Here is a 26,721-nt window from a genome sequence, read left to right on the forward strand (position 1 = left end):
CCAGAAGCGAAGGCCGACCACAAACAGAAACCTGTACAGCAACGTTCATTGCAGCAGTTTTCACAATAGCCAAAAGGTGGTAACAACCGAAACGTCCATCAACAGGTGACTGGATAAACAAAATGAGGTTTATACACACAATGGAATATTAGGCAGCTGTAAAGAGAAACTAAGTTCTGATACATGCCACAGCATGGATGAACCTTAAAAATATGACTCTGAGCAAAATAAGTCAGTCACAAAAGGATAAATACTGTATGATCTCATTTACATGAAATAAACACATACAGAGACCAAAGGTTATTACTGGTTACCAAGGGTGGGAGGAAGGGGGAAAGAGGAGTTTTTGTTTGGGGGAGCATGGAGTTTATGTTAATGGAGGTAGAATATTTTGGAAAAGGACAGCAATAATGATGGCACAACACAAAAAAATATAATCGATGTCACTGAGCTGTAAACGTTGAAGTGGTTGTACTGGTGAATCTTTTGGTGTGTATATTTTTACCACGATAAAAAAATAATAATAACCTGAGGAAAGTGCAATAATCAAGGCAGTATCATACTGTCATAAGGACAGACATACGGATCAATGGAATTAAGTTGACAGTTCAGAAATAAACTCTTACATTTACAGTCAACTGATTTTTGACAAGGGTGCCAAGACAATTCAATGGGGGAAAGAACAACCTTTTCAACAAATGGTGCTGGGACAATTGGATATCCACATGCAAAAGAATGAAGCCGGACCACTAGCTCACACTTCATAAAGTTTAACTGAAAATGGACCAGAGATCTAAAAGTAAGACCCAGTACTATTAAAACTGTAAACGGAAAACAGAGGAGTCAATCTTTATGACCTTGGATCAGACAATGATTTTTTGGATATGACACCAAAAGCATTAGCCACAAAAGTACGTAAGTGGGACTTGACCAAAATGAAAAACTTTGGTGCTACAAAGAAACTATCAAGAAAATGGTAAGATGACCCACAGAATGAGAGAATATTTGCAAATCACATCCAAACTGAGACCAGTATCCAGACTACATAAAGAAATCTTACATCTCAAAAGTGAAAAGACAACCGAATTTAAAGATGGAGTAAGGATCTGAATAGACATTTCTCCAAAGAAGATTCTCCAAAGACCAACAAACAGCCAATAAAGACATGAAAAGATACTCAACATTATTAGCCATCAGGGAAATGCAAATCAAAATCACAATGAGATATCACTTTACACCCACTGGGATGGCTGTAATCAAAACAAGACAATAAAAAGTGTTGGGGAGCACGTGGAGAAACTGCAACTCTCCTGCATTGCTGGTGGGGATGTGAAATGGTACAGCCCGCTCTGGAGAAGTCTGGCAGTTTCTCAAAAGGTTAAACTTAAAATTACCACATGACCCAGCAATTCCACTTTTAGGTATATACTCAAGAAAAACATATACCCACAGAAAAACTTGTACTCAAACGTTCACAGCAGCATATTCATAACAGCCAAAATGTGGAAACAACCCAAATGTCCATCAACTGATGAGTGGATAAACCAAATGAGGTCTTTATCCATACAACAGGCTGTTATTCAGCCATAAAGAGAAATGAAGTTCTGATACATGCTATGACATGAACGTGCTCGAAAACATTATGCTCAGTGAAATATTACATGATTTCATTAGTAAGAAATGTCCAGAATAGGCAAATAAATACAGATAGGAAGTAGATTAGTGGTTGCCAAAGGCTGGTGGGAGGAGAGGAGAGAAGACTGGGGGAGAAATAGGGAGTGACTGCTAATGGCATCAGGTTTCTTCTTGGGGTGATGAAAATGTTCTGAAATTATATAATGGGGATGGTTGCACACTCCTATAAATATACTAAAAACCACTGAATTGTACACTGAAAGGAATGAAATTCATGGTATGTGAATCATTTTAACATGTGGGTATGGAGACAGATGAAATAAAATTGGATATGAGTTAGTAATTAACCATGCTTGGCCCAGTGGTTAAACACTCAGCTGCTAACTGAAAGGTCAGCAGTTCAAACCCACCAGCAGCTCCACAGGAGGAAGATGTGGCAGTCTGTTCTGTGAAGATTTACAGCCTTGGAAACCTCGCGGGGCAGTTCTACTCTGTCCAATAGATCACTCTGAGTCAGAATCGACTCGCTGGCAACAGGTTTGGTTTTTTTTTTTGGTATGATGGGCACATGGAGTTCACTATAGTCTCCCTTTGCTTTTGTATGTTTGAAATACGCAATTAAAAGTCAGAGGGGGGGAAAAAACGCCCTATGCCATTCCTGGATTTTTACTGAATAAATGAGTAATATCTAACAAAGTAAACGTTTGACACCAGGGAATTCATTAAGTTATGGTATAGTCACATAACCCACCCAGAGGTACCTCGGGGGGAAAGCCTGGCAATCTACTTCCAAAAAGTCACAGCCACTGAAAACCCCATAAGCAGTTCTACTGCAAAACACAGGGGATCATGATTTGGAATCAACAAGATGGCGGCCACTAGTTTGGTTTTTGGCTATAGTCACAGAGTGAAATATTTTGGCTAGAATTTTTTTTTTTAATTGTACTTTAAATGAAGGTTTACAGAACAAACTAGTTTCTCATTAAACAGTTAGTACACATATCCTTTTATGACATCGGTTAACAACCCCAGGACATGTCAAAACTCTCCCTTCTCAACCCTCAGGTCCCTATTACCAGCTTTCCTATCCCCTCCTGCCTTCTAGTCCTTGCCCCCGGGCTGTTGTGACCCTTTAACCTCATTTTGTTTTATGGGCCTGTCTAATCTCAGGCTGACGGGTAAACCTTGGGAGTACCTTCATTACGGAGCTAAAAGGGTGTCCAGGGGCCATACTCTTCACGGTTTCTCCAGTCCCTGTCAGACCAGTAAGTCTGGTCTTTCTTTGCTAGTTAGAATTTTGTTCTACATTTTTCTACAGCTCTGTCCAGGACGCTCTATTGTGATGCCTGTCAGAGCAGTCAACGGTGGTTGCAGGGCACCATCTAGTTGTACTGGACTCAGTCTGGCTGAGGTCGTGGCAGACGTGGTCCATTAGTCCCTTTGGACTAATCTTTCCCGTGTATCTTTAGTTCTCTTCATTCTCCCTGGCTCCTGAAGACGTAAGCAAAGTGGAGTATCTTAGGTGGCAGCTCACAGGCTTTTAAGAACCTAGATGCTAACTCACCAAAGTAGAACACAGAACATTTTCTTTATAAACCACATAGTGAAATACCTTGTAGCCACCAAAAATAACATTGTATAATTAAAGGGACTAATGAAGATCAAAGACCACAGCCTTCAGTATGGATTACACCTCAACATAAAGAAAACAAAAATCCTCACAACTGGACCAATGAGCAACATCATGATAAATGGAGAAAAGACTGAAGTTGTCAAGTATTTCATTTTACTTGGATCCACAATCGACAGCCATGGAAGCAGCAGTCAAGAAATCAAAAGATACAGTGCATTGGGCAAATCTATTGCAAAGGACCTCTTCAAAATGTTGAAGAGCAAAGATGTCACCCTGAAGACTAAGGTGCGCCTGACCCAAGCCATCGTATTTTCAATCACATCATATGCATGCGAAAGCTGGACAATGAATACGGAAGACTGAAGAAGAGTTGACGCCTTTGAACTGTGGTGTTGGCGAAGAATATTGGACATATCATGGACTGCCAAAAAAACGAACAAATCTGTCTTGCAAGAAGTGCAGCCAGAATGCTCCTTAGAGGCAAGGATGGCGAGACTGCGTCTTACATACTTTGGACATGTTGTCAGGAGGGATCAGTCCCTGGAGAAGGACATCATGCTTGGCAGAGTACAGGGTCAGCGGAAAAGAGGAAGACCCTCAACAAGGTGGACTGACACAGTGGCTGCAACAATGAGATCAAGCATAACGACGACTGTAAGGATGGCGCAGGACCAGGCAGTGTTTCATTCTGTTGTGCACAGGGTCGCTATGTGTCGGAACCGACTCGACGGCACCCAACAACAACAACAACAATTAAAGGGATGCAAATTAAAACATAAAAAAAGTCATTTTACATCCACTAGACTAGCAAGGGTTACAAAAGTATTCAGTGGTAGTGAAGGTATAAAGGAAACACACTCATATACCTGACGAACGGAAGTATAAATGAGCACAACCTATTAAGTGGGTAGTTTGGCACTGTCTGTCCATATTTCAAACATGTACACCATGTGACCCAGCAGCTCTAAGATTTACTCTAAATTAGACATATCCTGTAGACAAAGACAGTATATACAACCAAAACCCACTGCCATCAAGTTGATCCTAATTATAGTGACCCTACAGGACACAGAAGAGCTGCCCCGTAGGGTTTCCAAGGAGTGGGTGGTGGATTCGAACCGCCAAGGTTTGGGTTAGCAACTAAAATCTTAACCCCTGCACCGCCAGGGCTTCAATACATGCAACATTGTTCTTAAGTAGTTTTTAATGGCAAAATCTGGAAAAAACCTAAATGTCCGTCAATAGGCAAACGGTTACGGTGCTTTAATATAATGGAATACTGGCTGCTATTAATAACAACACTAACATAGAAAAATTTTCGTAATATATGTTAAAAAAAACAAGTCAGAAATATACATGTAATTTGATTCAATTTACACTTTTTAACCTAATATGTTTACTTACATAAACACAGGGAAAAAACTCTCTGAATAAATAACACAACTGTTCCTCATGTATTAGGACAGAAGAAGATGGAAATTTTCAGCTTCACGTAATTCCATACTATTTACTTCGAACAGACAGATTACTTTCAAAGTCTGATATTGTGTAAGCAGCACCTGTCATTACCTACTGTATTGCCAAAGGCTGAGTCAAGAGCAAGGAAGGGGTAAAAATAGTTAAGTGCTGGGCGGCTAACTGAAACGTCGGTGGTTCAAACCCACCAGGTGCTCCTCAGGAGGAAAAACCTAGTGATCTGCTTCTGTAAAGATTACAGGCTTGCAAACCCTATGGAGAAGTTCTACTCCATCCTATAGGGTTGCTATGAGTCGGAATCAACTCGACAGCACACAACAACCGTGTCTCACGCCCCACGCATGTTCTTATTCTGCATCTTCCTGTGTGTTACCAACAAATCCCCTTTACCTATTTATTAATGTCTTACTCCACAACCGCAACTTTTGGCTTTCTGACAAAAACAGAAGTCAGTCTCTACTCCCTCAATGAGGGATTTTGTGTCTTTACCCACAAATTCTGTATGTGTGGTATCTAGAGCAAATCATTTCGACTTAGCTGCATGTGCTCACTACTGTCAGACTAATTTATGAAATCTACCATTAGCCACCACTCATCTGTCAGTTTCTCACACTATGGTGGCTTGTGTGTTGCTGTGATGCTGAAATCTATGCCACCAATACTTCAAATACCAGCAGGGTCACCCATGGTGGACAGACTGCAGCAGAGCTTCCAGACTAAGACAGACTAGGAAGAAGGACCTGGTGATCTACTTCTAAAAAAAATTAGCCAGAGAAAACCTTACAGATAGCAGCTAAAGATTGTCTGATATAGTGCTGGAAGATGAGCCCCTCAGATTGGAAGGCACTCAAAATACAACTGGGCAAGCACTGCCTCCTCAAAGTGGAGTCCACCTTAATGACATGGATAGAGTAAAAAATTCAGGACATTCATTTGCTGATGTGGAATGACTCAAAATGAGAAGAAACAGCTGCAAACATTCATTAATAACTGGAACGTGGAATGTGAATCAAGGAAAACTGGAAGTTGTCAAAAATGAAACAGAATGCCTAAAGTCAGATATCCTAGGCATCAGTGAGCTGAAATAGACTGGTATTGGCCATACTGAATCGGACAATCGGATGGTCTACTATGCCGGGAATGACAAATTCAAATGGAATGGCATCTCGTTCATTGTCAAAAAGAACATTTCCAGATCTATCCTGAAGTACAACACTGTCGGTGACAGGATAATATCTATCCGACTACAAGGAAGACCAGTTAACATAAATATTCAAATTTACCCACCAACCACTAATGTCAAAGATAAAAAAATGAAGATTCTTACCAACTTCTGCAGTCTGAAATTGATCAAACATGCAATCAAGATGCACTGATAATTACTGGTGATTGGAATGTGAAAGTTGGAAACAAAGAAGGATCAGTAGTTGGAAAATATGGTCTTGGTGACAGAAATGATGCTAGAGATTGCATGGCAGCATTTTGCAAGACCAACGACCTCTTCATTGCAAATACCTTTTTTAGACACCATAAACAATGACTATGCACGTGGACCTCACCAGATGGAATACACAAGAATCAAATCGACTACATCTGTGGAAACGGACGGTGGAAAATCATAATAACATCAGTCAGAAAAAGGCCAGGGCCAAACAGGGAGGGAGACCATCAATTGCTCATAAGGAAGTTCAAGCTGAAGCTGAAGAAAATGAAAAAAAGTCCATGAGAGCCAAAGTACAACCCTGAGTATATCCCACCCGAATTGAGACTATCTCAAGAATACATATGATGCACTGAACGCTAATGACCAAACACCAGACGAGCTGCAAGATTACATCAAGGACATCATACATGAAAAAGCAAAAGGTCATTAAAAAGACAAGAAAGAAAGGACCAAAATGGATGTCAGAAGAGACTCTGCAACTTGTTCTTGAATGTCAAGTAGCTAAAGCAAATAGAAGAAATTATGAAGTAAAAGAGCTGAACAGAAGATTTCAAACAGCAACTTGAGAAGACAAAGTAAAGTATTATAATGACATGTGCAAAGACCTGCAGTTAGAAAACCAAATGGGAAAACACGTTCGGCATTTCTCAAGCCGAAAGAACTGAAGAAAAAATTCAAGTCTCGAGTTGCGATACCGAAGGATTCTATGGGCAAAATATTAAATGACACAGGAAGCATCAAAAGAAGATGAAAGGAACGCAACTGGTTGACATTCGACCATTTCGGGAAGCAGCATGTGATCAAGAACCAATGGTACTGAAGAGACAAGTCCAAGCTGCCCTAAAGACACTTGTGAAAAACAAGGAACCAGGCGCTGATGGAATACCAATGCAGGTATTTCAACAAATGGATGCAACACTGGAAGCACTCACTCGTCCGTGCCAAGGAATTCCGAAGACAGCTACCCGGCCAACCGACTGGAATAGATCCGTATTTGTGCCCATTCCAAAGAAAGGTGATCCAACAGAATGTGGAAATTATTGAACAATATCATTAATATCACACACAACTAAAATTTTGCTGAATATCATTGAAAAATGGTTACAGCAGTACATCAACAGAGAACTACCGAAAACTGAAGCCAGATTCAGGAGACAACATGGAACAAGGGATATCACTGCTGATGCTGAATGGGTCCTGGCTGAATGCAGAGAATACCAGAAAGATGTTTACCTCTGCTTTAAAGATAATGTGGATCATGACAAATTATGGAGAACATCGTGAAGGGTGGGAATACAAGAACACTTAATCATGCTCAGGAAGCTGTATACAGACCAAGATGCGGTCACTGCTCAGACAGAACATGGGGATACCGCGTGGTTTAAAATCAGGAAAGGTGTGCATCAAGATTGTGTCCTTTCACCATACTTATTTAATCTGCGTGCTGAGCAAATAATCTAAGATGCTGGACTATATGAAAAAGAACGTGGCATCAGGATTGGAGGAAGATTCATTAAAACAACCTGCAACACGCAAATGACACAACCTCACTTGCTGAAAGCGGAGAGGATTTAAAGCACTTACTGAGGACGATCAAAGACTACAACCTTTGATATGAATTACACCTCAACATAAAGTGAAAATCTTCACAACTGGACCAACAAGCAACATCATGATAAACAGAGAAAAGATAGAAGTTGCAAGGAGTTTATTTTACTCAGACCCACAATGAACGCCAACGTAACTAGCCTTCAAAAAATCAAACAGAAGATTTCAAAGGCAGCTCGAGAAAACAAAGTATTGCATTGGGCAAATCTGCTGTAAAAGGCTTCTTTAAAGTGTTAAAAAGCAAAGATGTCACTTTGAGCACTACAGTGAGCCTGACCCAAGCCACGGCATTTTTAACTGCCTCAAAAGCACACGAAAGCTGGACAATGAATTAAGAAAACCAAAGAACTGATGCCTCTGAATTATGGTGTTGGCAAAGAATACTGAATATACCACGGCCTGTGTCTTAGTCATCCAGTGCTGCTATAACAGCACAATTCAATCCATGACAGACTTCCAGAAGAACGAACGAAATCTGTCTTGGAAAACATACAGGCAGAAAGCTCCTCAGAAGTGAGGATGGCGAGACTTGGTCTCACATACTTTGGACACGGTATCAGGAGGGACCAGTCCCTGGACAAGGACAACATGCTTGGTAAAGTAGAGGGTGAGCGAAAAAGAGGAAGGCCCTTGACAAGATGGACTGACACAATGGCCGCAACAATGGGCTCAAACCGCACGACCGGGCAGTGTTTCATTCTGTTGTACGCAGGGTCACTATGAATCGGAACCGGCTTGATGCCACCCAAGAACCACCACCATCAGCCAGGATATGTACGCAAAAATAATTTTTTATCTATTAGAATGTGAACAGAAAGGCAATATCCCAACAAAATGAACTGAAGAAAACAAAATTATTTCATTACTAACAACACCCAAAGTTTATTTCTTCCCTAAGTATCTGAATTTATCAATTTCATGATCTAACCAGCCCTGTTGTTCAGTAGAATTTTCTGCAATGACGAAAATATCCTATATCTGCACTGTCCAATATAGTAGCCGTTAGCCTCATGTGGCTACCAAGCACTTGAAATATGGCTAGGAGACTAAAGAACTAGATTTTTAATTTTATTTTATCTTAATTAAACATAAGTTTTTATAGCCACATGTGGCTTAGTGGCTACCATGCTGAGCAGCACAGGGTCTAACATACACATCTTTTTCTTGCTAAGCCAACAACGACTTAATATCTATAAAGAGTACTCAAAATTTTTATGTCTTTCAATTTTACCCTCAAAAAGTTATTTTAAAAAAGGAAGTTTTCTTCCCGTAATTTTAATATTTCCAGAAGTTTCTATGTAACCACTCAAGAACCGGGCAGCCAAAAAGGCAGAAAAAGATATCCCAGAAACTATTCCTTCTTCATGCCACATTAGAAAGGGTATGAAAAGGATCTTTTTAGACTAAACCACACACACCATAAAGAATCCACCTTAACCAGTAGATAAGAAAAAGGGTTATGCAGTTCTGGCCCAGACACCAATAGAGGGAGAAACAAATGTGAGGAGCTTGTGGATAAAGTAAAGATGAGACCTCAGACAATCTGCAACGCAGAAAGCCAGGGCACTAGTCCTCCAGAGTGCAGTGCTTAAACACAGAGGACTACTCTAGCACCTTCCAGACAACCCCAGTATAAACCCTGGCTCAGCCACTTATTGTGACCCCCAGGGAGGTTACTTAACCACTCTGGTCCCCAATTTGCTTATTTGTAAAATGGAAAAGCCACAGGGTTTTTGTGAGAACCAAATAAGATAAAACGTAAAAGACACATATAAATTTGGTCAAAACAACAAATCATATATTTTAACGTCTAGAGTTTATTTCATGTCAATTATGCCTCATTCAAGTTTAAAAAAAAACAAGTCTGGCAAGGAGAAACCATTAAAAAGTGGTAACAATTTTAACTGTGCATTTAACAAATATTTATTGAATGAGCAGAATGAAAAAAGTCTCATCGTCAGGCAGCTTCAGAGGTTATGTCTAGGGCAGAGTTAAAATTTGTATTTTCATATCTTACTTGAAATTACAAGTAAAAATATACACAACATTCCAGTGGCATTCTTGATAGCTAAAACACGTTAAATAATATAATACAATTTCCTTCCATCACTGTTTCAAAATTAGGAAAAAAAACCAGGCAACTTCTATTGGTATTGTCAGCACACAATTACAAAACTTTTTATATCTTCATTTGTCACCATTCTGCTCATTCATCACCATGTGAGTTGGAATCGACTTGACGACAAGAGGTTTCATTTGGTTTTGGTGCCTCCACATGTCAGTGACTAGTTTCCGCCACTATTGCAACAGGCCTGGGTAGCAGATTTATACTACCAATGTTTTATATTTCATTGATCCAGTACTAAGCACTTGAAATATGGCTAGAGGACTAAAGGACTAGATTTTTTATTTTATCTTAATTAAATATAAGTTTTATAGCCATATTGATCCAGGCTTCCAGAATCAGACTAGTTCTATAGTTATAACTACATATATGTATACACATACACACACATATAGTTATACACAATTACATGCAGTTGTTAAGTTCAGTGGCAGAATTCTCACCGTCCACACAGGAGGCCCGGGTTCAATGCCCTGTCAACGCAGCTCATGGGCAGCCACTACCCATGTGTCAGTGGAGGCTTACATGTTGCAATCAACTAGTTTCAGCAGAGCTTCCAGAATAAGACAGACTAGGAAGAAAGGCCTGGCAATCTACTTCCCAAAAATAAGCCAATGAAAACCCTACGGTGTAACCGGTGTGACTGAACAATATATGCACAAACTGTTGAAGAGGAACCTGTTTTGCTATGTATACTTCCACCAAAAACATTAAAAAAAAAAAAAACATGGAGCACAACAACCTGATCCTGTTGTGCATGGAGTCACCGTGAGTAGCAGCCAACTCAACAGCAGCAAACGACAACACAGTTACAGCTAATTTTCTTTGGTATACTAAGAATAGCACATGCTCCCAGACCTCCTTCAGGTAAAGTTATAGCAATAGCAATGTCCCCCCGGCCCCCATGTTCACTCGGCTGGCTTCTTTCTGTTATTTGGGTCTCAACAGTCACCTTCTCAAAGAGGCCTTCCCTGACCACTCCATCTAAAGTCTCTCTCCAACCAATACCACACCTCAATGTTTTAGTACTTAATACTGAGTACATCAAAACCAAAACCCATGGCCATCGAGTTGATTCTGACACATAGCGACCCTATAGGACAAAGCAGAACTGCCCTACTGAGCTTCCAAGGAGCAGCTGGTACATTTACACTGCCAACCTTTTGGTTAATAGCCGAACTCTTAACCACTGTGCCACCAGGGCTCCCCATCTCCTCAACTATCTAATTTATTATGTGTTCACTTATTTACCATCTGTTGCTCACCACTGTGTACTCAGGACTTAAGAACAGAGCCTGGCACATAGTAAGTGCTCTAAATTACTGAATGAATGAAGGCCATAGCATTTGTTATATGAATCATGACAAGTAATGACTGTGTAGTTTCTCTTTGTAGTCAAGAAAAACCACCACTGTATAGAAGAAAATTAACTAAAAACTAGAAATCTAATTCCAGTTTTTTATGTTAACTCACTTTAGGCATTCCCCATAAAATAGGTGAAAGGAAATTGTGACTCTTTTTTTTTATTATAGTTTACTGCAAGCTACTATTGGGAAATACGGAACAAGTCCTCAGTTAAGAAAGCTAACATGTATGGAACAGGCTACGTTCTACAGGAGCTAACAGAAAGAAAAACAAATGAAAATTAGTTTCATGACTGATTTGGGCTGGATCTTACAGGATATATATGAGAATCTCAGAAGGGACAGCAATGCTGGGAGAGCGGCCAAGGAGCAAAGGCTGAGCATCTCACCTCCACGGACAATGGCAGAGGAGACCATCTTGAACTAAATGGAGACCATGTTTTGAAGAGCGGATGGGAAATAGGACCAGAAAGGTAAAATGGAGATTTATCAGGGGTCTGCAAATGCCGGTGGACCAGTGGCTTGTTTTTATATGGCCTGGAGCTAAGAATAATTGTTACATTTTTAAAGAATTACCACAAAAGACTGTGGATGGTTACATAACATGAGGAATGTAATCAATGTCACTGAATTGTACACGCAGAAACTGCTGAACTGGTGTATGTTCTGCTATTATATTCTCAACAACAAATATATACATACATGCACAGCCATATATGAGACTATATGTGGCCTGCAAAGCCTAAAATGTTTACTATCTGGCCCGTTAGAGAAAAAATTTGCTAACTCCTGGGTTAGATCGTGGAAAGCCTTAAAGGTGAAGAGGACCTCAGCCTTGGGAACACATGATTTGAGCAGAGGGGTACACAACAAAAGGAGAGTTTAACTCTGATAGCAAAGGCTAGGTTAGGCTAAACTGTTGGGGAAAAACTAGTGTAGTACAGCAATTAAGAAAATAGAAAAAAAAGTATCATCTCCTGACATGCTTGCTTGGCCCACACAAACAACTGCAGCATACCTAGGATTTCCCTAAAGCCACACAAGAGACAAATTATTTCCTCAACTATTATATTCCTTCTTTTTGGAGGACTAATCAACTTCACGGTACCTAACAACAAACAACATGCTGTTGAAGCCACCTCTCACATGACTAACACAGGGTAAGAGTGGGGAAGTGAGTTCTTTTCGCTCTTATTTTCCTATAGAAATATCGTAAGTGGTGTTTAGGTTATTAGATCAAGCCACAAAAATCTCCTTAACCCACAATACGGCATACTACTTAGTGCAAATTAATTACAGGTTTCAACTGACTAAACCCCAAAAAACCCTATCTTGCTCAAATAGGAAGGTGTGGAAAACCATTTGTTTTCAATTTTTTTCATTAAAAAAAAAAAAAAGAGAATTATAAACAAACTTCTGGATTCAAACCCATTTGTAAATTGAGAACTGCCAGGGTTAAGGGGCACAGGTAATCGAAACCATTTTATGGCTAACAGTAATGTAAAAAATGGCACCAACTATAAAAATGGCATGGCAGCAGCATCAGACCTCCTCGTCTAACTTCAAAAGAGAAAGAGAGAACCATTATCAGGATCAGCAGCCCAAGGCTGATTCCTATGAGACATATCTCCTCTCTCCAACCTTTTCACAGGTTCTGACACCAACCATCCCTCTCATGGTACTCTATACTTCTCTGCTGGGTTCAATAATTCATCACAATGGCCACACAAAACTCACAGACCATGCTCACTCTTCTGGGGTTTATTAGGGAAGTACAAGGTTACAATTCAGGATCAGGAACCCAGGGCAGCTTCTCAGCCATGCCCACAGGCAGGCCGCTCTCTGGCCCTTAGCCTCTCAGCCTGAGGGGCTGGGCCCAGCCTCTGCCCTACTATGGCAAGTCTTACAAAGCTCTTCAGGTCATTAAAAAGTGCTCAGGAACACCCTACTCCACCACTAAGCCTCAGCTCTCTCATACCCTGGGTCAGCAAGCCTAGCTCCACCAACAAGTGCCCAGAGGCACCCTATTCTACCAGGAAGCCTCCTGCCTGAAGAAGCCCAGCTCCCGCTGCATGGGTCAGCACATCTACTGTAACCACCCTGCTCCGTGAATCAGGAAGCCTTCTAAGTTGTCTTGCACTGGTCTCCTGATTCTGCGGCCGCCATTTTTCGGCCACTACTTCTCATTGTCTTGCACCATCTCCAGTGTTACAGCTCTGTCTCGTAAGTCCAGAGGTTCTCAGTACAGGAGCCTCAGGTCCAAAGGACACATCCATTCCCATCTCTTTTTCTTGGTGATGATTAAGCACCTTGCTCTGGGATTGGCTCTCTTTTTTAAGCCTAGTGGGATGGCAAAACTGACCAATCCTCTTGTTAGGGTTCCATGTACTTTCTTTGCACAGTCCCACCCCCACAAAGGTTCCATGCACTGTATCTGCCTTCTCAGCAGGCTCTCCAGTCTCCTCGGTGGGCCACAAGCACCGTATTTGTATAGTTGTACCCATTCTGTGGGAGTCACAGACTATCACTCAAAGGGCCGTATTAATTAAGTCACTGCACTGCAAATAATGGCTCCATTGTTTTCTTCACTGATTTTTACCAGCTTCTGCTTTGTTGTGGATTTACACTATAGGCAGTGGAGCACAGTTATTAAAAGCAGTGAGTTTATGTTAATGGGGGAGGAACAAGTCAGAAAAAGAGGATGAGAATGGTTTACAACTCGAAGAATGTAATCAATATCACTGAACTGTACATGTAGAAACTGTTAAATTGGTGCGTGTTTTGCTGTGTATATTCTCAACAACAAAATAATTTTTTTTTTTTTTAAATCTGTGGAAAAAAACAAAAAAAAAAAAAGGAAAGGCTTTCAATTCTTGCAGGGTTAGAATCTCAGCTCCATCACTTTCTAGCTCTGACTCTGGGCAAGTTCCCTAATTTTTCTGAACCACCACTTCCTCATCTGTAAAATGGATATAGCACCACCAGCCTCACAGGCTGGGTTGTTGTAAGGATGAAAAGATATGTAAGTAATGCACCTGGCACAATTCCTGAGCTCTAACAGGCACACAATAAATGGTAACTCTCATTATATAAACAGGAAGCTCTCCATAAACTGTTATCACATCACCGATATCTGAAGTTTTTTTCCCCCCACAAAAATAGCTATTTCTACTAGTTGGCTAAGAAATGCTAGTCTGAGTCCTAAAATGTTCTATATAATTAACAGGAGTTCTTATTTATTCCCTGATCTTTCAGACTGGGTTAAAAAATGTGCAGACTTCCTGTAACATTTCTAGACTATGAATAACTAATTCCCTAACTGTCACAAATGCAAATTCCTCATTTTCTTCTCTACTTTTCATCCACAGAAGTCTGTTCACGTACTTTCCTTCACCCAGAGATGCTAGAGTCTCAAGTTCCTGGTCAATTAAAGTAAGAAACCAATTGTAATGTCCCTTATTCCCATCACCAGTTTCCTCTTTCTATTCTCACTCGCACAAACCTTTTCAGAGATCCTAAATATAACAGTACTCATTCCAACACTGCCACTTTCTAGCTGGGTAAATCTGACCTTTCTGGGCCTTAAATTCCTCATGAGTAAAATGGGGACAGGAAACAGATAACCTAATAAGGCTGTGTGGCAATCAAATAAAATTATATATATATATACACACACTAGCAGAATAAAAAGCTCAAGGTGTGTCCACTCAGGAACTGTTGCCCTCCCTTTCAGTTATGATTCTAATCAGCTTTCACAAGCTTAGACCAGAAGGCTGCTCAAACACACCAATTTCTGGGGCTACCAATGGCTATCCCCAAAGCATTAAAAGGAACGAAACCCTTAGCAACACACCATACTACTCCACAAGAGGGTCTATCTTCCGATGAAAGCTTCACCTAAAACACCTTTTCCAAGATTTTATAAGGTAAAAGTGAGTATTAACATCACAAACACCTCAACATCATGAGGTTAGATGACAACTTTTCCTTAGCGGGGCAAACTCATCTACTTAATAATGAAACCAATGTTCATTAGGTCAATAAATAATTGATGACTTTCTAAGTACACAAAGTTGTACAAGGCACCTGTCCCTGCCCTCAAGATGCTTAAAGTCTAGAAGGAAGGCAATACAAACACAGAAGCTTCTTCACTTCCAAGCAAGTCCAAGCTCAAGTAGTTTCTTTTGTCACAAAAGATGATATACGAATGGTTAATAGCCTCAAGAATAGATGCTCAACTTCATTAAGTATCGGGTAAATGCAAATTAAAACTATGATGAGATATCACTACAATGACTAAAATTAAAGATCAGCAAACCAAGTGTTGGCAAGAATGTGGATGAGAAATCTCATATGCTGCCGATGGGAATACAAAATAGGACAACCACTTTAGCAAACGGTTTGGCAATAACTTTTAAAATTAAATGAACACTTGCCAGATAAGCTAGCAACCTCAATTCTATGTATTTAACTAAGAGAAACGCAATTGTATGTCCACACAAAACTTGTACACAAATGTTCATAGCAGCTTTGTTCATAGCAGCTTTATTCCTGACAGCCAAAAACTGCTAACAACTCGAATGTTCATTGCTTGATGAACTGTAGTACGTGCATGTAGTAATCGAATAAAAAGGAAGAAATGACTGTTAAAGGCAATAGCATGGATGAATGAATTATGCTGCATGAAAGGTCACAAAAAGCTATATGACACTGTACAAAAGACAAAACCATGAAAAGAGTAAAAAGACCAAAGATTGCCAGGGGTAAGGGGAGGGACTGAATGAGAACACACACAAGGAAACCTCACAAGGTGATACCTTGATTGTGGTGGAAGCTACACGACTACATACGTTTGTTAAAACTCAATAACTATACACTAAATTATATAAATTATACCTCAATAAACCTAACTAAAATATAATATACCACAATAAGGAATAACTGTCTAGCAATGTGAACTGAATCACAGTGCAGTTAGCCATGGGGGGGGGGGGGACCTGCATCTGTCTATCCATTTGTTCCTAAGTCCAAAATGGACAGGAGGCGGTTTTGAAGCTTGCATACCCGATGGGTTTCTACCTTGCCAAAGTTAAGTGTCTGCCCTACCCAACTTTAAAAGCAGCATACTCTTCTTTCCTTGGTGATGACCGTACTATTGGACATCTTTTCTCAAAAGATAACCTTCTCTTAACTATCTCAAGCGTCACTGGAGAGTCTGCAGGCCCCGGATCCAGTGGACTGTGGACCTGCAGCACTAATTGTAAGTCTTGACAGAAGTTCCAGCAGTAGCACTTTAACTACAGTTACCCTTCTCCCAAATTAATCTTTAAGTGCAAACTTCCAAGTTTCTGCACTTCAGCCATCAATTCTCTTTATCTTTTGCTGATTTATAATTGACTGAATAAACACGGTACCTTTGCTTGCTGTCCTTCAGAATCTGTCCCATCCCAAGCCATCATTTTCCTACCGCTTTCAATTATTTAAAGACCTTTCATTTTTACTATAATTGACTGCTTTTTTCTGATGAGCATTGTCAATACCCACTGCTGCTGCACTTGTTCAATATGACAACTTTAATAACAACAAACTAAGCCCAAGCACAGTAAACACACAGAGATTTTTAAAAATGAAACAGATAGCTGACTGTAACCATAATCATCTCCCTCCCCACCAAAAAAAAAAGGGCAGCTTGGTGGCTGGTAGAGTTGGCCTGCTTTTGTTCTGGGGTGCAGCTTTGCTTGCTCCTATCTCAGAGCTCATCCTAAGATGAGTTTGTAAGAGGTGTAGCTGTGCACTGCAACACAAGGCACTGGGCATTGAATACCACAGGGAGCCACGTTTTCCCAGGACAAATACAGTGAGACACTATGCAACACAGGATCTGGGCTAAACCTTGAAGGTAAGACCTACGTTTACGAGGACAAGAAGACAAGACTGGCAGAAGAGTCTGTTTCCTGCTGGAGAATAAATATGGCGTCGTGCTCAGTCGGGGCGGGAGGCGGGGGATGGCTTTGACCCAGCCAGTACTGAGAGCCACTCAAAGTTTCTGAGCAGAAAAGGAACATAATGAAAGAGGTTTTGGGGAGATCATTCTAGCTATGGAGTGTGTGTGCAGGGTAACTTAAAAATAGAAAGTTTCCGGACATGGAAAGACCAAAAGGGAGGCTGGCTATGCTACAGTCAGCAAATACCCTCAGGTACCCCTTCCTCACCCTCCAACTAAAGCTAAATGAAATCTCAGAATCCTGTACATAACACTCCATCAGTCAGAAGTGGCAAACAATGCAAAAGCTATCTGCCATCTAGGTTAAGGATCAGAGCAGGATAGTCACAGAGGAAAGGAAGGAAATGCCTAATAGCAATACTACGGAGGACCCGCACTTTGGCTTCAAGTTTCTAAGTTAAAAGGACTAAAGAGACACTCTACCACTTGAAACATATGTGTGGGGGGCGGGGGGAGAGAGAACAGCAAAGCGAAGTGGAGCCTATGGTAACTGGAACCCTCAGAAAATGATTTCTTCTGCATAGGGGCATCTTTTCTCGGATAACTGCATAAACATCAAATTTTGAAAAGTCTTAAGAAATATGTTAGAGCAGTAGACTAGAATCTAATGCCAGCTATGTAGCCAATGATGGGAGACTCTGGTAAATAATCTCTTTGGCGTTAGTTTCTTCACTTGTATACAGAATGGGTACTAAAGAAATCTGTGTAACTCTAAATCAAGAGCCTATTAGGGGCCAAGAATGGAATGTATCAAGCCTTCGGTATCGCGCTTTTTGAGGAAGGTATTCTTTTCCCCTTTTAATAGATACAGAAACTGAGATGGAGTAAGTGATTGAGTAACTTGCCCAACATCATTCATTCATTCGAATATCTAATTACCTACTAAGTGCCATGCGTGCTCGGTTCTCAGAGAGAAATATAGCAGTGAAAAAACAAAGCGCCTTCCCTCACCAAGCTTAAATTTTAGTTACTAAGTGGTGAACCATGATTCTAGCCTAGATTAAGGTTGCCAGATAAAATACAGGATGCCCAGTTAAATCTGAATTTCAGCTGAACAACAAATAATTTTGTCCCATGGGATGTATTTACATCAAAAAAAAGTAGTAATTGTTTATTAGGAGTTAAAATATAAGTGGATGTATTTTTATTTGTGAAATCTGGCAAACCCTAGCCTAGACGAAACTTCAAAGCCCTCTCTTAATCCAAAACTCTCCCTTAATCCCTTACTGCACCTCACTGCCTCTGAAGCAGAGGCTTCTTGTCTACACTGAGGAAAAGTTACATTTTATACCGCAATGAAGTATGCGTGTGTATGTATACATATACACACATTACTGAAACAGAAGCTGCTTCAAACAATGCTTCCCCTTAACAATGCAACGTATGCTAGTACTTTCCGTTCTTTTTCGTTTTTCTACAAATGGTTGTCATGACCCACTAAAGTGATTTCACAACCTACTAAAGGGTCATGACCTGCAGTTTACAAAAATACTTCTTTGAAAGATATGAAAAACAATATAACCTTGTCTTAGGAGGCACCATTATGAGCGCATCAATTAGCTATGCTGTGCTATAAAACAGTGATACCCCGGGGGCCTACTGAGGCATAGTGCTATAAAGTCACAGTCATAACCCCCAGGATGGCATTTTTTTTTTTTTTTTTACCTCTTACACTTTTTTAATACTTCTCCCGTTTCTTAACTTTCTATCACAATATTATTGTTTCTTGTTGCTGTCCATATGTTTGCCTCTGAATGTTTTGCCTTTCTAACTTGCTGGTCATCTGTCAGAAACAAGCTGGGCAGAATCTAAGGGAAGTAAATAAGCTCTGCAGAAGCCCTGAGGAGCTCTCTGTAATCTGCACAAGCTTCAGCACAAAGGCCTGAAGTCTTCCTCTCTCCCTGGTTTTCAAGTATGTTTCAGGGATGAAACTAGTTAACTTCTTTCCCTAAGATACAACTATTGGTCTCTTCCCAAAAGAAGAGTGACTCGGGAAGGAGAGTGAAGGAAACCAAAGACTCAAGGAAGCAATTAGTCCACAAGACTAATGGCTTACAGGAGCCACAGCCTCTTCTAACGTGAGACCAGAAGAACTAGATGGTACCCGGCTACCACTAACAACTGCTATGACCAGGACACAATAGAAGGTCCCAGTCAGAATGGGAGAAAAAAGCAGAGCAAAACTTAAATTTATAAAAAAGACCAGACTTACTGAACTGACAGAGACTAGAGGAACCCCTGAGACTACCATCCTAAGACATCCTTTTAACCCGGAACTGAAGCCACTCTCGGAGGTCACCTTTCAGGCTGGCTTATAAAATAAACAATAACACTTATGAGGAACATGCTCCTTTAAACAATTTAACTATACGAGACCAAATGGTCAACATTTACACAAAAGCAATGAGAAGGCAAGGAGGGGAGGGAAACTGGATAGATGGAAACAGGGCAGGCCGGGTGGAAACTGGGAGAGTGCTGACACAGTACGGGGATCGTAAGCAATGTCATGGAACAATCTGTATATGAATTGTTGAATGGGAATCTAATCTGCTGGGTAAACTTTCACCTGAAACACAATATTAAAAAAAAAAAAATTTTTTTTTTTTTTTTTTAACTAAAACCAAAATCAAGATTAATTCTGACTTTGGCTTTACATCTCTTATCCCAAAGATCACAACTAAGCTAAGAATATTTTTTAAACGATTTATAAAAGCAACATGAAAAGTGGCAATCAAAAATATTTGACCAATGTCAACACTTAAAGATTCCCAAGGTAAGACTTTCAAGAGGATAACATCCTAAAGTTCTGATACACTTAATAAAAATAAGCTACATTCACTTATATTTACATACCACAAATTGGCGGACTTTACAAAAGATTCTGTTATAGAAAAATATTTTACCCAATTCCCAAAATGTAGTTAGCTTTTAGTTACGGCATGAAATTGACACTTTATAGCCCCTTGACTCAACTTCAAGGCTTAACTTATAAACAATTCATATAATTTTTTTTAAATAAAGGATATAGAAAAACTTCTATATGAATATTCTATGTGAACACGATCATAAGTAATTATCAGCAAAAAAAAAAAAAAAAAACGTGAGGCTAAATCCAGACTGACAATACCAAATCTTTAAAAACCAAGGATTAAACGTTTAAATTCAGATTTCACACCACATATATAAAGAATTACCTATATTAAAGACAAAGGAACTTGATTTCCTATTTTAGCCACCCAAACTCAAGGTTACAAAAAGATATCCTGGATGGGTAAGGTCTACAACTGGGTATTCTTTAAAATACCCAGCATGACCTTGTTTACGTATGTTTATATAAAGAAAGACGTAATAAAAATTTCACAAAACACTGTTTTGGGCAAGTCTCCTAATCTCTCAAAGTTTAGATTTCTTTTTTTTTTTTTAAATGAGATTCCCTGTTACATCATTCAGCTTTAAAATTTTACAGTTTTAGGAAAAATATGTATTTAAGAAGATGACATATATTACTGATCTCAAAACAGTATGTACCACCTAGTTCCATTTTAACACATGTACACTTTACATACATAAAAGAGCCTAGAAAGATGTACACTAAGCTTCTAATGGGTTATAGCTCAGTGCTAAAATTACGAGTGATTTTAAGGTTTTTTTTTTTTTTTTTGCTTTTCTGCACCAGCTTACTTTTCTACAATGAATACTTAATATGAGACAAAACTTTCAAATATAAATGAGGCAATATTTATATAAACACTTCCTCTATTAATTTCAAGCATAAATGTGTTCTGGTCACCGGTTCAAGTATATCTCACTTTTTTAATTTTTAAAATTTCTATTGTGGTAAAATAAAGTTGAATTATATCTCTTATACTATAAGCAGTTTAAGATCAAGGACCATACTCTGCACGTCTGTATGCCCCAAGGCACCAAATACCTTACACACACACACACACACACACACACACACACACACGACAAAATCTCTTTAATGAATGAACTAACAAATGAATTGGCTTTTATATAAAAGTGGCTTACTGCAAATGTGCTTTGCTAGGCATAGATCTTAACGAAGAATACTAGGTTTGGTTTTTTGGTTTTTATGTTCTACACAAAATATGCATCTTCAAAAGCAGAACAAATTAGTTTTGAATAGAAACACACATTTAATGTACTTATGTATTAAAGTATGTATTTTAAAATATACTTAAGGATATTAAAAGACACACTAAGATACAGGTCAACCTATTTTCAATCATAACTATAGCTAGTAAAGCTTATGGGTTCAAGAGTCTACATCACAAATTCTAGATTAGATGCTGCAACCTTTCAAAGGCTTGATACTACCTTTATATTCACCAATGAGTAACTTTTCTAAGAAAAACATCCCTACTTTTGAAATCTAACTTCTGAGGAGACAAAAAGGCCTCAACAGAAAATGGTATTCTTTTAATGGGCTATATACTGTTGGAATTAACTGTTTTTAGCAAATTCCATTTACAATTCAGTAACACTCTTGCTAAAACGGACCACTGTAGCATCCTATTAAAACTTAAGTATGGTAACAGTCACAGATGACCCAGATACGTTTCAGAAAAATTATTTCACTTAAAAAGAAAGAGTGGCACATAGGCTTGCTAATAAATTCTACTTACATCTCCCACTGAAGTTAAAACAATCATTTGAAATAGTTCAGGCTCAGCTCTTTATTACTATCGAAACACTACTAGTAACTACCCAAAATAGAAATTACAATTCTAGGAAAAAACCTGCTAAAAACATAAAATCCTTATCAAGGTACAGAAACACACCTCGTGACGATGAAAAACAGTTCTAACACTGTTGTAGCTATTTAGGACAAAAAAAAAAAAATCAAATACTCCTTTAAGTTGAAAGATACGGCCATTAAATAGCTATGATATGAGTTACCATCCCCTGAGTAAAATTATTAACTGTCTCTCTAATGAGAAAATACAAGTTTACACTTAAACAAAAAAGAACACCAAACATGACTGATACCATGAATGTTTTCACTGGTTCAGAATGCAAAATATTCCAGCAATTACAGCCTTACTTTTTTATTTCACAAACCAAGATAAGCAACTCAATGTGGGTTTTTGTCTAACCTTTAAAAAGTGTATTTTCTTTAGGTACTTGCATTGAACATTAAACTAATTAGGTAAAATAAACAAGCCCAGTGTGTTTCTTTTGTTAACAACACAGCCATCTACAGTTCACCTCTAGAGACCTAAACATCAATTAACTTTTTTGGGTAACCTCAACATTAGTTATTATCAATACCCACATTAAAAAATTAACAAAGGATAATGTAGTTTAAACCTCAAAAATTACAAACAAAGCCACGTTTGTTATGACTGTTTTAGATAAAAAGCAAGTGGCTAACTCCCTCGCCTCCTTCAAATCTTTGCTCAAATGTCCCCTTTTCAAAGAGGCCCACCCTAGCCCATGTAAAATTGCAACCTAGTCCCTTCTGTATGCCGTTGTTGTTAGGTGCCAACGAGTCGGTTCCGACTCATAGTGACCCTATGCACAACAGAAGGAAACACTGCCCAGTCCTGTGCCACCCTTACAATTGTTATTATGCTTGAGTTCATTGTTGCAGCCACTGCATCAATCCACCTCGTTGAGGGTCTTCCTCTTTTCCGCTGACCCTGTACTCTGCCAAGCATGATGTCCTTCTCCAGGGACTGATCCCTCCTGACAACATGTCCAAAGTACGTAAGATGCAGTCTTGCCATCCTTGCCTCTAAGGAGCATTCTGGCCGCACTTCTTCCAAGACAGATGGTTCGTTCTTTTGGCAGTCCATGGTATGTTCAGTATTCTTCACCAACACCACAATTCAAAAGCGTCAACTCTTCTTCGGTCTCCCTTATTCACTGTCCAGCTTTCACATGCATATGATGCGATTGAAGATACCATGGCTTGGGTCAGGAGCGCCTTAGTCTTCAGGGTGACATCTTTGCTCATCAACACTTTGAAGAGGTCCTTTGCAGCAGATTTGCCCAATGCAATGCGTCTTTTGATTTCTTGACTGCTGCTTCCGTGGCTCTCGATTGTGGAGCCAAGTAAAATGAAATCCTTGACAACTTCTGTATATTCGCTGTATTTGTAATCTGCTCTCCTCTGCTCCCTTATGTTATATATAGTTTGCTACTTTAATCCCTCTTTTTTATTGTGTTTCCTCACATTAGAATGTCAGCTCTAGGAGGGTAGCTACCTTTGTTTTATTCACTGATGTATGTCAAGCACCTGCTTTGTACATAGTAGATACTCAGTAAATTTACGTGTGGAATAAATGTAGACGTTTTAGGCCCGTCCAGAAGACTTTTAATTTAAAGAGATGAACATCTCACTGATCATTAAATGGAACATGATGAACAATGACCCTAAATTGTAATATACTTTCTAAGTTGCAATGCCTCCAGAGAAAGAAGCAGTGAAAGTACTCAGCTGAAAATTACTAAGAATTTAAAAGAAAAAAAAAATTACTCACACTGAATCCTGTATCCAAAGAAATCCAGCTATACTATTTAGGATCAGAATTGGGGTAATAGGATTAGTAAATCATTATTTTTCAAAATATTGAAGGGAATGTTGAAGTAGAAGAAACATGGGCTAACTAGTGACAGTTCTCAACAGTGCCATGAAATCACATAAAAGTTACCAAAAATAACTAAATACATTGCTGTCATGTCGATTCTGACTCATAGCGACTATATAGGACAGAGCAGAACTGCCCCATAGGGTTTCCAAGGAGCAGCTGGTGGATTTGAACTGCTTTACATTTTGGTTAACAGCCAAACGACTAACCACTGCACAACTGGGGCCTGGGTACTGACTAAAAACCCACTGCTGTCAATTCAATTCTGACTCATAGCAACCACAAAGGACATAGCAGAACTGCCCCATACGGCTTCCAAGGAGTGGCTGGTGCATTCGAACTGCTGACCTTTTGGTTAGCAGCTGAACCCCTAACCACAGTGCCACCAGGGGCTGGTTACAGACTAGCAGCTAATAAAAAACACTTTTAGATGAAAGAAGGTAAAAAATAAAAACAAAAAAGCTTTAAAAACACTTCCCCACTACATTCATTCCTGTACTTACCAGGTCGAAGTATTAGTACAACAGATAAACTATGTATCCTCACTAGTGTTAACAGCTACAGTTCTCCAAGCACCATCACACACATTATTAAATCCCCAGAGGAAACAAATTCAAACTCAAACTCCAATGTAAACAATCAGGTAACTAACAAAAGCACTTAATGTGTGCACTTCACAGTAAAGGCAACTTTTCCCTTCAAAATGCCCTCCAGTGTTTGACAAACTACAAAGAAGCCATTCTAAAGAAGATCCACCTTCTCTGCACTGGAAATTAATACAAATCTTCTGAGGAGCAATTCGGCAGTGAGCAAGAGCCGTAAAAATCTTGAAGCCCTTTGACCTCGTAATGTCACTCCTGGGAACGTTCTCAAAGGAAATAACTACACTGAAGCAAAAAAGCTTTAGTGTAAAGATGTTCACTGCACAATTATCTATAATAACAAAAAAGCGGAAACCCAAATGCCAACAATACGAGTAGAAACCATATATACATATCAATACTAACGAAAAAAAAAGCTAAATACAAATAACATGCAATCAGCAATGCAAGAACATAAAAATACATTGATAAGAACTGAAGAATAAAAGGCAAAAATAAAAATTGGGTTAAAATAAAATTAATTACTTTCCAATTTTAATATTGTAGCTACATTGTTCTTTCCTTAAAAAAAAAAAATCCACCTTCTCAAAAGTATGTGAAAAAGACAGAACAAATCATTTTGTAAAGGCCATAAAAATCCACTATTCACCAAAAAAGTAAAAATCAAATCTGATGATATGTTATGCTATTTAAAACAGACATGAATTTCAAAGCTTTGAAGAATATTTTGCTACTTTTAACCATGTCAAACCCAATGATGCTTTTTTTCCTTTTTTTTTTTTTGCCTTTACCCCTGCTCAGAAACTTATTTTACCACTGATGCATTCAAATGTTAAGTGAGGAGATTCTAGATATTGTAACTGGTTTACAAAGAACCCAGTAAAGGTGATTCATAAAAGCAACTCTACAAGTACATTAACTAAAGATGTGCTCAAGAGTAAAATTTCACATTATGTGAATTTCACATTAAACAAAACTTTGCATATTTAGGAAAAAGAATAAAGGCTACAATTTATACCTCAAATAAAAGGATTTAAAGCAAGGAAGAAATTAACTCTAAGTTTTTATGAAGCCTTAAGGAACAGAAAAAGATCTGTACTACTAAAACATTTCAGCTATCTTTGACCATTCAAACTACTCTGAATAATCTAATGCTTAAGCCTAGGGAGGGCAAATGCAATTAAAAACCTTTAGTTTTAATTTTTAATTATTTGAACAAGGTATCTGTCATATTTCTACCTTTAAAACCTAAAAAGAAAAAAAAAAAGCACCCTCTTCTATAAAACTGTATCTTTTAAATGTTTTTCACTATCATTGCCACTGAAAAAGGGAAACTTGAAGTTACAGAATGCTAAGTGTACAGAGCTGCAGAAACTATCATTCATTTGAACTTGTTGGGCTAGGCAGCATTGGTGGGTGCTTCAGAGAAGGGGAAACCGTGGGACTGTGGGGAGGAGAAGCCAAAAAAGTGACTGTCCCCCCTCTGAAGGGAGAATTCCTTAAAAACCAGCTCTGAATCATCTGGATAGGTAAAGTTCGCCTGCTGTAAACGAGTATTTACATTTCGCTGAAAATTTGTTTTCAAAAAGAAAACTCAGTGTATGAAAAACTCCCTTAGCCCACCTTTGAAAGACCAGTATGTCTATTTAAGGAGGACACTGGTCACTGGCCTTGCCAGTTCTGCCTAGGCCTAAGGGAGGCATGGCAGTGCCTGCACCACGGAGGGGCCCGGGGCACAGGGGAAATGGACTTGTGTGCCCTTGGTAAGCTCTGGCGGCACTCCCCAAGTTAAGGACACCGGCCACAATGGAATGGAGTCTATTGACATTTGCTGCCCAGTTTGAACACTAAGCATTTTCTTACTTCATGAAATACGAACTGACAGCCACCCCCCACCCCCAACAGGCCTTCCCACGCAAACACGCCCTCCAGAGTCAAAGCCAGTTCGCTGAAAACACACCGAGCCCCCGGGGCCCCACCACAAGCCTGAGTTAGGGGGAGGGGGCGGGGGTCGCAAGTAAACACCCGCATTTCTGCTTTCAGGAGCCCTTCATGCCCCCGCGGCAATTCCTCTTCCCTCGAAATTCCAGCGACTGAGGCGGGGGTAGTGAGAAAATGCGCAGCGGCCCGCTTCCCGCAGCGGCCCGGCGGGGCCCGGCCCTCGCCCACCCTGTTCAAAGGCGCCTGCTTCTCGGCGGCCTCCGACAGCAATG

At 39.5% G+C, this 26,721-nt stretch overlaps 1 protein-coding gene across 10 annotated transcripts in view; it reads right to left on the minus strand.

Annotated features, from left to right (window-relative positions):
* The window catches only part of ATXN2 (ataxin 2), a 112,227-nt gene that overhangs the window by 84,653 nt on the left and 853 nt on the right, over positions 1–26,721 (minus strand). The window contains exon 1 of one of the 10 annotated variants that reach the window (XM_023539305.2): positions 1–26,721. The exons of the other annotated variants lie outside the window; for them this stretch is intronic. The gene's annotated coding sequence lies outside the window, so the exon portion shown is untranslated. 10 annotated transcript variants of the gene reach the window in all.

Source organism: Loxodonta africana, chromosome 19 (assembly GCF_030014295.1).
Source record: "Loxodonta africana isolate mLoxAfr1 chromosome 19, mLoxAfr1.hap2, whole genome shotgun sequence".
NCBI classification, from domain to species: Eukaryota; Metazoa; Chordata; class Mammalia; order Proboscidea; family Elephantidae; genus Loxodonta; species Loxodonta africana.